A 13212-nucleotide genomic window follows, 5' to 3' on the forward strand; every position below is an offset into this window, starting at 1 on the left:
GTCAAAGTTGCGTTTCTGTCGCTTGCCATCAAAGAGATCCTATCTAATATATACCAGCGACCTGATCTTTCTAAAACTCAATTCTTAATCAGTTTGTCTCCTGGGTACACTTCTGTGGCACCTCATGGCCTGCCCACTGGGCAAAGGATGGGGGTGGGGGACTTTCTCCTGAGTTCTGGAAGGCCCTGCAGGAACTGGTGCCTGGGGTTTGTGCCGCTATGGTTTGAGCATCCCTCAGGAGACAGCAGTGCAGATGTTGCAAGCACAAAGTCGGGTGCCAGGCCACTGACTCTGAGCTGTGATTTCCATATCTGTTAGGCATCTATAATAACATAACTAGCTCAGGGTAGTTGGAAATGATGTATGAAGACTTAGCACAGTGCCTGCCACATCTCTAGTAATATTTTTGTTACTGCTACTACTGTTAATTTTCTTGCTGCAAAGGCCCTCAAGATACAGCCGGAGCCCTCACAGTTTCCTCCTTGTGTGGTTGGCTGCTTGACAACAGGGTGCCCTGCTATCCCAAACAAGGGGTGAGGATGGTGCAGGGGGCATGGGGGCCTCATTCTCCTGGCAGGACGGTCTGGTGGGGGCTGCCTGTGCAAGCCCAAGTCACAGGCTTCTGCAGAAACCTGTGCAGGTACAGGCCAAGGGGCCATAAAATTTTCAAAAAGACACTTTCCAAGGGAGCTATTAATGTATCACGTGGTTTCTGAGAATAGGAACAGGCTGCAAGCAGCTCCGTGGCACCCCTTCAGTCAGTCAGCCTTGGCATTTCCATGTCAGAGCTCAGAAAGCCCAGATGAAGCTGATTCCTGCATGACTGGAAAGCAAATCTCTAGCCACGTTGGATGTATATGTGCCAGAGGTGGCCAAATCCATCTAATATTTAAAATAGCAACACTTCTGGGTTCAAGACCTTGTGCTACAACAGTGCCATGGGGCAGCTGCCCTGAGACCATGTGCTTAATCACAGAATGGGGCTAAGTTTGAAGATCTGGCACCCCACCCTCTACTTTCTGCCTTTCTAGAATCATCTATTGGTGACCAGAAAGGGGGCCATTAAGGAGAAGGCTAGGTGGCGGTTGGCACCTAAGTCTATACCTGAGCCCAGGGCATGGGGAAGCTGGGGGTGAATGCTTCCTCCATGATGAAAATCAGGTCTGAGATCAGTCTGTTCCAGGGTCTTCTCCACACGGGCATTGACAGGGCAGCTCCAAGGCAGGACTGGAGCAGGCCGTTGTGACTACCAGAGAGGAGGCTTCAACATCCTTAAGCAAGGCCCAAATCAGGAGGCACGTGCCAATAGCTGAGCATCTAGACTGGCATGGGGCTCCTACCTCAAGTGGCCTGAGCCTGCCCGTGTGCTGAGGTCTTTGCCCGAGCTGGTCCTCACAAACAGACATGAGCAGGGGGTCCTGGAACTGCCCAGCAGGTCACATCAGCTGCCTCAGGTGAGCTCTGGGGTGTCTCCTGCATGACTGGCTGAGTGCCAGCATGCTTCCCTCTGGCCAGCCCTACTTCCACCCTCAGGGGAGACCCTCCTGAGGGATGGAGACCAGGAGGAATCACACTTTTCTCAGGCTCTGCTAGTGAGGCTGCTGTCCCAGCGAAGTCCCTGCTTCCCTGACATGAGGGCTGATGTTAATGGTTCAGGAGCTGAACAAGGCTTGGAACATCCTTTGCTTAAGAAGAAATGACAACATACTTTCTGTGGGAGTAGAACTTTAAATACAAGTCCACACAAATGGTAGGATTTATGCAGACCCAGTGTTCAGCTGCATTTCAAGTACAGTATTTCCTCCTGGAATGGATTGGCCGCCTGAGTGGTGTGTAGGCATTTCAAGGCATCAGAGAACACAGATGAAGACAACAAACCTTCCTAAAACAGAACAGACTTGCTAAAATTCTTCTGAAGGGAATCATTTCACATTCAACCTAAAGTTTTCTGTGCAAAGAACATTTAACAAACTGAGTCCTAAAGGAGAATTTATGCAGAGATCAAAAAGCAAATCAGTGTGAATGAGTAAATAAAATCAGGCATGAGTGTCTCGCCAAGGCTCCCTGCAGCCCTGGGCAACTGGGTTTTCTGGACAGAGGCTGGGTCTCGTGTACCACGGAGCACTCAGGCACTCATCCTGGGCCCTCGCAGAGGCCTGGAGTCCGAGGCCTCTGCCATACTCAGGTCCTTCCTCACACACGTTACCACTGGAGCACCTCGCTCTGAGAGAATGGGCAAGAACTCCCTCCTCCTGAGAGAGGAAACCCCACTCAGGCTAAACCAAAGACTGCCTGACTTAGACGGCCTCTGACCTGCCTGTGGGGTTTCAGCACCCACTCCAGAATGTATAAGGATTGGGGGCTGCTGGAGTCAGCTTCCCCCATGAATGAGATGTTGAGCTTCTTTTGCGTAAGACTGTGAATTAGTCATTTGTCCCCAGCAAAGCCAGGGGAGAAGAGATGGTGGGGATCTATAGCCCCCAAGTTCCCTCTAACTGCTGCCACCAAACTTGCCTTCCAAGGGTCTTCTGAGGCTCTGGGTTCCAACTAACGCCTACCCCTCTGGTCGTGGTAGCATTTCTACACAGTTCTTGGCTACTGAATCCTGCACTTGTGAAAAGGGAAACAGGAACCCTTGGGTCTGGCCAAAGAGGCTTCGTGTCCTCAGATTGCTGGTATAGACATGCTAGTGTAGACAGTGACATGTCTCCATTCAGGAATGACTACTTATAAGCACGCTTTATCTTTGTGAAGAGTTGGGCAGATGTTTCCCTTTTTGTCTCTACCGCCGCTTCCAAGTCTAGGCTAGGACTCCTGCCTTACTTCCTCTAGCCCCTGGCGAGGCCAGAGCCTGCTTTCCGGGCATTGAGGCAGGGATGCGCTTCCTGGTGTCCTTGTGGACCAGGCTGGGTGGAATAATGTGACCAGCTCCATCTGACAGATGAGCTGTGAGTGAAAATGATATGGGTCACTGCGGGGCCAGAGTCCTTAACAGCAGGCGTGAGACCTTCCAGAGTTCTCTCCCTTTGCCACATCTACCTGCAGCATTCAAGATGGTGGCTGCTCCATCAGCCTGGGTCCCAAGGTGAGGACACACGGAGCAGGGCCCCAGCTAACCCACGTGTAGTAGGAATGAAAAGAAAACTTAAGATTATAAACCGCAGCATAGCCCATCCCAGCCTGACCAATAGAGGAAGGCTTCTGGCTTTGTTTCATCAATCCATTTACCAAAAACAAGGCCTTACTGATCAACAGCCCTCAGTTTCCCAGGTATATAACTAGATCCACCCTCCAGACCTAAATCTCTTCAAGAAAGATCTTCATTTTAAATGGCAATAATGATGTTCCTCTGCCCTAAATCCAGACCAGGTAGGGAGCTCACTCCTTCCCATTCTCTCAGGGTATGTTCTGAACAGTCCATTCCCACTCAGGACCATGAGGCATCAGGGAAGCTGAGCCATAATCTTTTAATTTTTAGTGGAAACCATTTCTGCTCAGAGAAGAGGCCACTGCTAGTGATACAAGTAGCAAAGTAAATCCATGGGCATGGGGAAGTAAATCCCCTGAAAACTTCTACCAGGGATCAGTGTACAGGTTGGTTCCAGGGGCCAAGCAAGGCCCACAGGGGACAGGCAGGAGGGAATGTCAAGAGTCCACTGAGGTGGTGCAGATGGAGATGGATACAGCAACCTATGCTTAATGGTTGGGGGTCAGACACTGCTGGGTTGTGCTGGCTGAGCGGTGCATGCCGGGGCTGGCGCGGGGGGGGGGGGGGGGGAGGCCTGGGAGCTTGTGGGGGAGCTCGAAATCCAGCTCTGATGAGTCAGATGCAGCACTGTGACTACTTGGGATTTCACAGCAAGGTCCTGGGAATTTCCGGGGGTGGAGCCTTTGCTTTCTAGGTGTGTATATTTTAGTGTGGGGGTGTCCTTCTCAAGGGCATTGAGACAGGAAGGTGGTAGGTGGTGGGTGTAGCAAGCAGTAGCAAGGGAGGGAGATGAAGTGGAGAGTCGGAGAGAGCTGCGAGTAGGCATGTGGGAGGCAGAGCCACTCAGTCCAGGCTGCAGGGCCAAGCCCTGACCACAATGACCCACCAAGTCCCAGGAGGCCGGGGAGGAGACGCCGGGAGGAGCAGTTGTGGAAAATGGGCCTGGAGGGAGGATCCAGCGCATTCACTGACAGTTTATCCTGAGTTGGGCTTGTTTAACTTAAATGTTTAGAATGTCCCAGTGGCTTCCCACTGACACCACACAGATCAGGCTAGCCTGGAGCCAGTCTTCTGCTCAGAGCAGGGAGGGCCGAGCGACGCTCTGGATGGCTGAGTGTCTGGGCAGCCCCCTAGTTTGAAGCTCCCTGCACCACCCTCACAGCCAGACAGAAGGTAGACAGGGTGTCTCACCGTGCTTTCTGGTAAAGTTCTGGAGAGAAAATTGCCAGAACAGAGGTCAGCACCAATGAGAAAACACTCTATGCAATTTCAACCTGATTTTACTTTTAAAAATAGGCCCAGTGGGAGGTGCAAGCCACTTGATCCTCATCTGTCCTTCTGCTCTCTGCCCTCGGTCCTGGAACCACCATCCTTCTCGTTCCTTTCCTGTCTCTGGGTCTGCTTCTTCTCAGAGCCTGTTGTTGTCTCCTCCTCCTCTGCCTACCCTGAGGAGCTAGACCTTCCTCTGACTCTTCTCCTCTCTTGGTTGATCCTTCAGGGTCATCTGTTCCCAGGTGTCTCTCCTGATAGATCACCTCTTCCTCCACTGCCCCACCACCAGCTCTGTCTCCTGAATCATCCCTGAGGCTCTGGACCTCCTCCATACCATGCCTCTTCCCACCGGACCACAGTTCTACCTCCCTGACCCCTCATATCCATTCCCAGGGGTGTGTCGGGGTCAGGCCCCACCCCCTCCCACCTGTCTCCTTGCAGCTGGCCTCCCTTCTTCTGGTCCACATGGCAGCTACTGAGGTCTTTTAAAACTACACAGTAGACCACATTACTTCCCTGCTAAACTCTTCAGTGGCTCCTGCTGACCCCAGGAAGATGCCCAAACACCTGGCAGGGAAGGGCAGGCCAGACTCAGCATCCTGATCACTCTGCATCGCCTCCTATTTCTGAAGTCCCAGGGGCTGTGCGCAGTTCCCCTCCATACCCTTCTAGGTCTCCATGCCTCTGCTGGGGTTGTTCCCTGGTAGCCACCATCTGTGTGCAGGGATGAGGCCTCAGCAGGGGGCTTGGGGTCAGAAAGTCACAATGATGTTCTGTTTACCAAGTCCCAGCCAGTCCTTGGCTCTATGGCCAGAGGACCTTTGACCTGGATGAAACAGGTCATTTCTCTCTAGACACCTGGCAGTTTCTGTCCATCTACTTATTGCACACATTTGCAGTCTTGCACACCAGAAGGGTGACCAGCCCCTCACATCTTCAGATTTTCCAAGCTAGAAACAGAATTTGATCTTGAGCAATGTTGGCAAATGCCATTCCTCAAAGCAAAAGGTGGAAGTGGTGGTCCTATGGATTGTCTCTGTAGACCAGGGACCCTGCTCTTGTGACTGACACCAGCAGCCTGGGAGCTGCTCAGCCCCACCCCTCCTCTACTCCCAGTCCCAGAGAATGCAGGTTTTGCTTTCTAACTCTGAGGACTTTGTCCCCCCTTGCAAGCACTCAATATTTTAGTCCGTCACCTGACTATAGCTGTGTTGGGCACATAGTAGGCAAGTGTCAGCTCCCCACCCCCTGCCCAAATTACTTTCCACCAGTTGTTTGACAGTGCTTGTTTCATAGCATCCTTACCAGCTCTGGGTTTTAAGCAATTAAAACATTTTTCAATAGTTTAGTGGGTAATGATATCTGGTTACATTTCCCAAGATATTTAACTTGTATTCCTTCATTTTTGCGAAGTGTTACCTCAATTATGTCCCTAGGTATCAAAGGAATTTGTATTTTCTCCATAGATTTGGGTGTGTGAGACACGCCCCTCCACTGGCATTCTACTCCACAAGAGGGAGTTCTGGACAGGATCAGACCGCCAGCCCCCTGATGGCTTACTGCGCAGCTGTGTTTTCAAACTTTTAAACCAAGCAGCAGAACCTTTTCTTAAACAATCTCACCCAGCACCTCTTTATATAAAACACTAATCAGCCTACGAGGGGAGGCCTGGAGAGGCAACTCCCACCCTCTCCAGAAACCCCTATCTTACCTGAGGAGGAGCCACTGGGACCCTCTTGATCTTCGTCTGAAGAGGGGGCGCCACTGCAGTCAGGACCTGAAACGAGATGAGCGGTTCACAGAGGTGTCCGGAACTCAACCGACAGCCATCCAGCAGCCCAGAACAGGTGAGCCAGGTACAAAGACCAAGGGGCCCCACCTGCGCCAGAGGCTGCGCCACACCCTCCACGTCGCCAAGGGGAGGGTGTGGACCGGGTCCTTGCAGACGAAGTACAGCTAGAGGGGGTGGGGGCTGAGGTTTCTGCGACAAATGTGCACAGGCCTGGGGGTCGGAGGGTTGACAAGTGGGGAGGACTCTGCCTGACGGGCGGGAGGGATGAAACCTCCTCGTGGACAGCTGGACCTGGGCCAGGCCGCTGAGGGTGTGCAGGGTCGGGACGGGAGAGAGGCGAATTCAGAGCTCCAGCCTCGGGGCCTGGGTTTGATCTGATAGGCGAAGCTAGAACAATTGGAGTTTTCCCCCAGGAGCTCGTTGTAATCTCCGCCTCACAAAGATATGTGGGGGTGGAGAGAACTGAACCCAGGCAGCAGAAGATGGAGAGTGGCCACCGGGACCCGGGTCGGGTGGAGGAGAAAGCCGCGTGGAGAGAAAGAGAGGGCTTTCACAGCAGATAAGGGTGAAGATAGGCTGGCTTAGGGGACGCTCAGCAGAGACACTTCGTGACCTCAACAGGGTCTACTTAGAAGATGATTGGGAGAGCACTCGTGTGAGGGGAGGCCTTGGACAAGATGCCACCGGCTCCCTGTATCTCCTGCTGGCTTGGCCTGAGCATAAGCAGCTCCAGACACAAGCGCCCCAATGGGGGTTGGTAGGCTGGGTCTCGCTCTCTGGTCCCGCCCTGCCCTTCTAACCTCGCCCCTGGCCTCGGGTATTGACCCCACCCTCGACACTCTGGCCCCGCCCCCTCTTCCTAGGCCTCCACGCCCCTCTTGGACCGCGCCTCCTGGTTTGAGGCGCTATTCTGACTCTTTAGTCCCGCCTTCCAGTCCCAAGTCTGGTCCTCGACTTTCCAGACCCATCCTTGGCTCCGGGCCTGGCCTCCTGGACCCGGCCCAGGAAGTTCAACCCCCACCCCGCCAGGCTCCTGGACCCGGCCCAGGAAGTTCAACCCCCACCCCGCCAGGCTCCGTGTGCGGCGCCCCTTGGCCCTCCACCTAATCCAGCCAGTTTGGCTGCCGGGACCAAAGCCCTCTCTACCACTGTGACATGTCGAGGCAACCGTTACTCCCCAGCGCTCCTCTGGACCAGCTTCCATCCTTTATACACACTTAGTTTGCAAATCACCCAAACTGTATTTCAGAAGAATCTGAAATTTAAGTCCCAGTCCCCCTGCCCACAAGCCAAAGATGTTGCAGAAGGGCTGGAAGGAGTGTTTCTTCACTTGGCAGGCAACTGGCTTCCCTCCTGCCTAGGAATCCACATCGAGAAGCTTCCGGGTGACCTGGGTTCTAGTCCTGGGTCTGCCATCCGTCTGAGTCTCAGATGCCTCCTTCTTGGTAACACTGGGGGTGGGGGGGTGTCACTCGAGGGTCCTGGGCAGCTATGACCAGGACAAATGAGCATGAGATGTTGACAGATTAGGGTGGGAAGAAGGAAGCCGTAGACCCTGGGACATGTGTTCCCCTAGGGGCCCTTTTTCCCATGTGGACACTCTAGCTTGTTTCTTCTGAGTTAACCACCTGGCAGGCATCCCTCCCCACCCGTAGCCTGGGGAGTCCAGCCTGCTGGGAGGTCAGAGGGTGGCCTCCAGGCAGGTCTTGTTTTCTGTCCCTGGGACCTCTGCCTCTTCACCCTCTGTAGGCTGATGACCTGCATGCACCTCTGTTCACCCTCTTCCTGGGCTGACCTGACCCTAGGCCACAGGCTGACAAGCATCTAGAAGTGGACATGGAGGAGGCAGGCCTCTCCTGGGCCAGCGCAACCAATGCAACTCTCAGCTCCCTCCACGCTCGGATGGGGAGGAGCTCACTCCTCAGCTCCCAAGGAGAAGCTTCTCAAGGAGGCCCTGTGTCCCCAGACATTCTCCAAATTGTCCCCCTCCAGCTACACAACCTCTCTTCCCCACCAGACTCTTGTAAAAAATTCTCTGCATGGTTTTTCAAAATAGAATTAACTGACAGGAACTGACTATCTAGGGAGGGGTTTCCAAGGGGAAATGAAATTACAGGACCTTTTTTTTTCTCAAAAGAAAAGAAAAACATGTCAGATCATTGATATTCTCAGCCAGACCTTGTTTTGAAATATGCTCTCCTCTGTCCTTTCACAAACTACAGGCTTTCACCCTCTTTGAAAATAAGATCACATCAAGTCAAGGATTCAAAATGGGAAAAATTCAATCAGAGCCTCCCTCAGGCCAGCTACACATCTCAATACACTCGTAGGCCAGCAGAATCGGCTCCCGCTACAACCCAGCTCAGCATCATCGTTCAAAACGCACCGGTAGGAAATGGTGAAACAGAAGGACCTTTCATCCCCGAGTGAGCGAGGCCTGCAGGGCTGCTCTTCTAGCTCCGGAAGCTGGTGGTGCCTGGGCCGAGTGGAGTCGGGGCCTCTTGTTTAAATAGGCAGCAGGAGTTGGGCAGGGCGAGCCTGGGGGGCGGGCATGGAAAGTGGGCTGTTTACCCAGCACAGCGAGGCAGTGTCTGGGGATCCAGCAGTGGTCCTCAGCACGCGCCTGCCTGCTTGTCCACCAGGAGCCTCTAGCCCACAGGCCTCTAGACCGCAGACCAGCACCTGGGGTGACCTCTGATGGACGTGCAGCTCTAAGTGAGACCATGTCCTTGGATGCTTGGTCCAGGTTCCTGAATACCTCTACCTCTCCTGAGATACACCCCAGTCAGCAGAACCATTTCTGGAGCTGGATGGACCTGCTCCCTAGTCCAGGAAGGAGTGGTCTCTTCTGGCAGGGGCATCTCTCCAAGCCTCAGTTTCTACTTTCTTTCTACAGTTTCTCCTTTCCTTCTGACTTTAAACTTCCAGAAATGATGTGTGCAAAGGGCCTGACGCCTTAGGAGGTTGATTTATTTATTCACATGGTAATGCTGGGGCCAAGTATCTTTGATGAGGTTCAAGCCCAGAGATGTTTGGAAACGTTTGCAAAGTCACACAGCCCTCTGGCTGAGTGTCAGGGTCAGCCTGGGACTAGGCTGGGTTGGTGGAATCCCCTTGGGGTGAGGGTGAGAAGCAGCTGCTGGCCTTGGGGAAAGGTCTTGAATGAACTTTGGTGAAGGAGTTACCGTAAACCTCCAGCACCATGGCAAGAGGAGAGGCATGGCTGGACAGGCATACTCACATGGCCTGTCTGCGCACTTGGTGGAGACCTCATTGGCAGGGTGCAGAAGTACCCCAGAGTCACTTCTAGGAATGGCCTGTGAGAGGAGCTGCTCCCCACCAAATCCGTATATTACAGCCCTAACCCCCAAGGTGGCTGTATTTGAGATGAGGCCTCTAAGGAAGTGATTAAGGTTAAATGAAGTCATAAGGGTGAGACCATGATCCAATCAGATTAGTGTCCTTATAAAAAAGACATCTAAGAGATCTCAAGGCCTCACCCATGCATTGGGGAAAGGCCATGTGAAGACTGCAAAGCCAGAAGGAGAGATCTCATCAGAAACCCAATCAGCCAGAACCTTGATCTTGGGTTTCTGGCCTCCAGAATTGTAAGAAAATACATTTCCGTTGTTTAAGCCCCCTAGTCTGATATTTTGTTATGGCAGCCCCAGCAGACTAACACAAGTGGATGGGATTGAGCACGGGGAGCATGGCAGAGGACCAGGAATGAATGCAGAGGCTTCCAGTTCATCCAACTGTATGGGTGCTGAAGTTGCTCACTGGCCATGGGTGGGGTGGGTGAAGGCAGGGTTGTGGTGTTGAGGGACATGTGCATGGATGTGTCCAGGTGGCAATGGGATATTCTGACCCAGAGCTCAGCAGACAGGTCTGGGCTGGAGCAAGACTGGGGAATTATTAGAGTGTAGGTTAAATCTTAGGAGTGGCTGAATTTTGTCAGATCACCTATTCTTTCTTTTTCAACTGGTCCATTCTAATTCCAATGAATGTTGGATCAGGTTTTGTCTTTCATATTTTTATAAAAAGTCAACCATCCCTTCTCTCTTTTTTGTTGTATAATTGTGCACAAATTCTCCCCAATTTTTAAAGGAGTCTGTTTTCTTCTACTTACCCAGAGCAAGTCTTACTTAGGAGCATAACTGACATGTGATTAGGGTACTCATGCATGGTTCGAATTGCACATTTCTTCCTGAGATTCATCTTATCCTCACTATTTATGATATCAGTTCTTTCATCATTCTTATCCAATTGCAAAAGAACATATCTCCCTTCAGCCTGCCAGATCATTTATCACACCACATTGTAACTAGCAAATGCTGATTTCTTTCTCTCAGAGTTACACTTGAAAGGCACACTGTGTGCGTTCTTTATTTCTAGGCTGAGCTGTTTCTCATCTCTGGAAACTTTTCTTGTATTGTTTCTTTTCTGAGGTTTCCTCATGGTATATACCTCATCCCATTTATCTTTCTCTCAACTTCTGTAGGGCTGTGACACCATTTCCCATTCCCAGGTGGGTTATGTGTGCCTTTGATTGTTGTCTTTTATCTGTATTTCTGGTTTGATGTCTTGCTTTGTCCTCAACATCACTGCTTTCTCTGCTCTATTGTTTCAGTTATCCGAACTACTGCTTCCAGACATGTTTCAATTCTTTTATGGTTTCCACCATGGAATTACAGCCTTTTTTTTTTTCCCCCGGTTATGATCTGTTCTTGTTAGTAATGTTTTTTGTCACTTTTTTTCCCAGTAAGTTCATCTTATTTGTTCCTGGGTCCTTTCAGATTCCATCATTTAAAAAACAAATGTGTGGACATTTATTGAGGGCCTACTGTGTGCAGACATTGCTATTCTGCATTTAGCACTTGCAAGGGCCTGCTGAGCTTCTAGGTGCAGCAGAATTCTGCAGTTAGAGCTGCTTTGAGGGAGGTTCTGGTTAACAACCATTTATTCCATCTTGTTCCAAAGAAGATTTAAGATGACTTAAACTTTGTTCTATGTACAATATAATGAGACTTTTTTTTTTTCTAGCAGTGAGGGAATTAGAGTTAAAGGAAAATAAAGGTAGAAAAGGCAAGCAGCAGCCAAGCAGAGATACAAAGGTAGCATGCAGGAAGTGAGAGTGTCTATTCTGATGGTGGCCTCGGTGGGCACAGAAGGGACATATCTTATGACTGTGGCTTCTCCTTTTGATTTCTGATGGTGGTGCTGAAATGGTCCTTTGTTTTAAGTTCTTCCTTGAAAGGCTGCAGCACAGAGGAGGCCCCCCATGTTATGACTCACTCTGTAAGCCCCCTAGGTGGGAAACATTTACTTAAAATTTTTTTCCCAATAGGGAAGGAATTGAAAAGAAACAGGCAAAAAAAAAAAAAAAAAAAAAAAAAAAAAAAAAGAAAAGAAACAGGCAAGATACACGTGACAGTGTGGGCCGGCTGCACGTAAACAGTGGGTCAGCCGCCTCCTGCTCATCTTTCAAAAGTTGGTATTGACTGAGCAACTGATCCTCTGTGTATTTCCTGTACCCTGAATCTGATAGTTTCCCTGTTTTGGGGTGGCAAGTATAGTCTGGGAGTGGAAGGCTTCTTGGGGTCTCTCTGTTCCCACAGAACTCCAGAGTGGCCTCATTTCACACCTCTCAGGAAACAGTTTTCCGAGTGACAGATTGATTGGTGTATGGGTGGTTACCAAAAAAGAATCTATTTTATTAGCTGTTTGTCTTGCAAAGTAAGATCGCTTTTTAAAACTTTATCAAAATGTCATCGTCTTGGGGTTTCAGAACGTGCCCTCTGACTTGGAGGGAAGATCTGAAGATCCCACAGGTGAAGAGCTGTCAGGTCAGGGTCTTACATGCACCCTTGGGTGGTGAGCCCTGGTGTGCCGCCCAGCCTGAGCTCTCTCGGGTGGCACGGAGGGCACTAGGGGCAGCTGGGCACCAAAGGGCTGTTGCCAAATCTCATCCTGATGCCTGAAATGGCTTTTTTTTTTTTAAATATACCAAGGGAAAATAAAAATCTAGGCATTCATACACATGAGAGACCATGTACAGATAACTTTGCTTTTCATTTTGAAAAGGAAATAGAAAACATTCCACTTACTAATTTTTTTAGAGTAGTATTATTATACAATTAAAAAGTATTTGATTTTCTCTTGGTGGCAGTTAGAGAAGAGAGAAAGGCAGAGGGAGACCGAAAGCAGTGGAGGGAAGGCAGAGAGCGGAGTTCCGTCCCCTGGAAGCTTCAGTGGGCCCAGCCCCCGTCAGTCAGTTGGTCAGTGGGCAGAGGCTCTGTTCTTGGGCCTTCCCATCACCCTCAACCTGTCATGTCCAGAGTCAAAGCCAGTTACTACCAGCTCCGTAGTCCATTTCTGGTCCCTGCAGCTCCTCTTCCCTCCCTCCTCGGGCCTCCTCACTTCTCGCCTGCAGAGTTACATGGCCCGTGGGGGCCGTCCACCATGCTCACGTCCAAGCTGGGATCTCTACCACGAACTGCTGAGTTCTCTCTGCCCATTCATTCTGTCCAGTGCCTACAGATCTCCCTCTGCTCACAGAACAAATCCATCTACCTAGCCTGGTTTGGGGGCCCCTGGTGATGAGGCCCAGCCTTCCTCAGTCTCACTTCTGCCTTTCCTTCCCTCCCACTGATTTGTTCTCACAGTCTCAACCTCTAGCTTTCGTCTTTCCTGGAACATACCATGCTCATTCACGCCTCCGTGCCTTTGCACATGCTGTCCCCAGTGTCCGGAACACCCTCCCCGGTTGGTCCACCTGGCACCCATCCTCTACGGCTCAACTCTACAGCTGTCAGCCCCCATCCCTCAATCGCACACCCACCAGGCATTGGACTCATAGCCTAGAACCCCCTGAGCACTGAGCATAGGGGCCAGTCCCTGAAAGGCACTCAGGGAACCTTGATTGGATTAATACAATGGT

General features: G+C 51.1%; 1 protein-coding gene and 1 long non-coding RNA gene across 5 annotated transcripts in view; one reads left to right on the forward strand and one right to left on the reverse strand.

Moving 5' to 3' along the window:
* Positions 1-13212, reverse strand: part of SMPD3 (sphingomyelin phosphodiesterase 3) — an 80326-nt gene that overhangs the window by 17980 nt on the left and 49134 nt on the right. For 2 of the 4 annotated variants that reach the window (XM_060650359.3, XM_060650361.3), the window contains exon 2: positions 6192-6257. The gene's annotated coding sequence lies outside the window, so the exon portion shown is untranslated. Of the gene's footprint in view, positions 1-6191; positions 6303-13212 lie in introns of those variants that run through there. The other 2 variants (XM_060650360.3, XM_060650362.3) reach the window with 2 other exon arrangements.
* Positions 1-13212, forward strand: part of LOC144614623 (uncharacterized) — a 33566-nt gene that overhangs the window by 12842 nt on the left and 7512 nt on the right. The window contains exons 5-6 of the long non-coding RNA XR_013552509.2: positions 5947-6327; positions 8495-8660. This is a non-coding gene — a long non-coding RNA (uncharacterized LOC144614623). The remainder of the gene's footprint in view (positions 1-5946; positions 6328-8494; positions 8661-13212) is intronic.

This window comes from Panthera onca, chromosome E2 (genome assembly GCF_046562875.1).
Source record: "Panthera onca isolate mPanOnc1 chromosome E2, mPanOnc1 haplotype 2, whole genome shotgun sequence".
Lineage (NCBI taxonomy): Eukaryota > Metazoa > Chordata > Mammalia > Carnivora > Felidae > Panthera > Panthera onca.